At 50.0% G+C, this 2,330-nt stretch overlaps 1 non-coding gene across 1 annotated transcript; it reads left to right on the forward strand.

The window, feature by feature from the left end:
* Positions 1-994: 994 nt before the first annotated feature.
* Positions 995-1,064, forward strand: TRNAA-UGC. Its single transcript has one exon. It is a non-coding gene; the product is annotated as a tRNA-Ala (tRNA).
* The last annotated feature ends 1,266 nt before the right edge of the window (positions 1,065-2,330 follow it).

Below are 2,330 nucleotides of genomic sequence, written 5' to 3' on the forward strand. Positions count from 1 at the left end.
TCCAATTTATGGAAGGGTTTGGATGGTGTAATATGGCTGGTAACCATCTCTGCTGTCATGCAAAAGCAAAAGCATGCTTCTGTGTAGCGCTGCTGAATCGCCTCTGTGAGCGGCATCTAGTACACATACGGTGAGAGTCACAAAAGGCAAAACAAGCTCCATGATTGCCATGCTATGGCATCTGCCAGGGCAATCCAGGGGAAAAAGGCGCGAAATGCTTGTCTGCCGTTGCTTTCCCAGCGGAAGGAATGACTAACGACATTTACCCAGAACCACCCGCGACAATGATTTTTGCCCCATCAGGCACTGGGATCTCAACCCGGAAGTTCCAAGGGGCAGGGGAGGCTGCGGGAACTATGGGATAGCTAGGGAATAGCTACCCACAGTGCAACGCTCCAGAAGCCGACGCTAGCCTCGGACCGCGGACGCACACCACCGAATTAATGGGCTTAGTGTGGCCGCGCGCAATCGATTTTATAAAATCTGTTTTACAAAAACGGTTTATGCAAATTCGGAATAGTCCCGTAGTGTAGACATACCCTGGGAGTGATTCTTTGCTGTTCAGCCATGGAAACAGTGACCCAATTGCAGCGCAGTGAATGTGCTGGGGAAAGCTGGACTTCACAGGCAGGTGGCAATAGCAGATCCTAGAAACACTTGGAGCTCCCCACACCACTGCTGCCACCAGGGTCAGGTGCTGAGTGACTCACAGCGCTTCTTCCCTCCCATTACCTTCCAGCAGGAGGTGACAGCACCCCCCACCCAATGCAGGGGAGAGGGCTGAATGTATCTCTGCACCCTGAGCCCAGGGCACCCACTCTCTCTGCCCCACACATCGAATCTGGCCCTGCTGCAAAGTGATCCCTAAGAACCAGCAGCCTCCAGGACAGCAGGTTTGGCCCTCAGAGCAGGGAATGTGTCCCCCATGCTGCTCTTAGGCCACTGGATGCTCTGGTAATAGGACAGCTCTGAGTGTAACCTTCAGCCTATCTAGGGAGGTAGCTCAGTGGTAGAGCACATGCTTTGCATGTATGAGGTCCTGGGTTCAATCCCCAACATCTCCAGGTTCTTCTTTTCATGCTTTGCTCATGCCCAGAGGGGATGTGGCCCAGCAGTCTCCCTGCAGGAGTTTCAGTCCTGCTCAGTGAGGGGCAAGTGCCAATTGCATGGAAGGTCGGGGGTGTGTGAAAGTAGAATGAATTATATTGTAAAAATAAGAATGGATTAAAGAAATGTTGTATGTACCTTTAAGCTGAAATAAGAAATGTTGAAATACAGGTGCCAGGAAAAGAAGCATTAGGCATAAACAATGGTGCTAATGGCAAAACATTAGCAGAAGATCGGTAATACTTAGTAAGGAAATAAGATATGCATGCTTAGCCCTGGTAAACTTATCAGATTCTGCTTCCTTTGTTATCTTGTTAAGTGCTTGCCCTATTATCTGTATAAATAAGATAGTTTGTGTCTTGCATGGTGCTCACATTATCTGGGTGTTATTAGCAGAGCGCTGTGCTAATAAAACAGAGTGGTCTGACAAACTGTGAGTCCTGAGTCTAACTTTGACAGGGGGTTTCTGCTCCTAAGTCACCTTGGCTCATGTAAGATTCCCACCCGCTGTGCTGCTTGGGACAAGGGTAGATGAGAAGGGCGAATCCTCCAGCACTGGAGGGAAAGGTCCCATCTGCTCAGACTGAGAGGCAAGGAAACAGAGGGGCAGTCAGTGCTCAGAGAGGAGAGAGGTCAGTGATTTACACCCAACAGGGGACACTGTCTTTTTGAGTATCACAGGGGTAGCTGTGTTAGTCTGGATCTATAAAAAGAGACAGAGTCCTGTGGCACCTTATAGACTAAGGGTATGTCTACACTACCAGAGTAGTTCGATTCTACTTAAATCGAATTTGTGGAACCGATATTACAAAGTCGAATTTGTGATCCACACTAAGGACAATAATTTGATTTTGTGAGTCCACACTAACGGGGCAAGCGTTGACATTGGAAGCGGTGCACTGTGGGAAGCTATCCCACAGTTCCCGCACTCCCCGCTGCCCATTGGAATTCTGGGTAGAGCCCCCAATGCCTCCTGGGGGAAAAAAATGTGTCAAGGGTGGTTTTGGGTAACTGTCGTCATTCAACCGTCAATCCCGCCGGCGGGCAAACAGTTCGCGCACTTTTCTGGTGAGTGACAGTGCGGTCGCCACAGCACTGCGAGCATGGAGCCCGCTGCGATCATCGCTGCAGTTATGGCCGTTGTCAACTCCTCGCACTTTATCTTCCACCTTTTTCACAGTCAGATGCTGAGAAATCAGGCGAGGAGGCTACGGCAGCGCGGT

The sequence above is a fragment of the Mauremys mutica genome, chromosome 22, assembly GCF_020497125.1.
Source record: "Mauremys mutica isolate MM-2020 ecotype Southern chromosome 22, ASM2049712v1, whole genome shotgun sequence".
Lineage (NCBI taxonomy): Eukaryota > Metazoa > Chordata > Testudines > Geoemydidae > Mauremys > Mauremys mutica.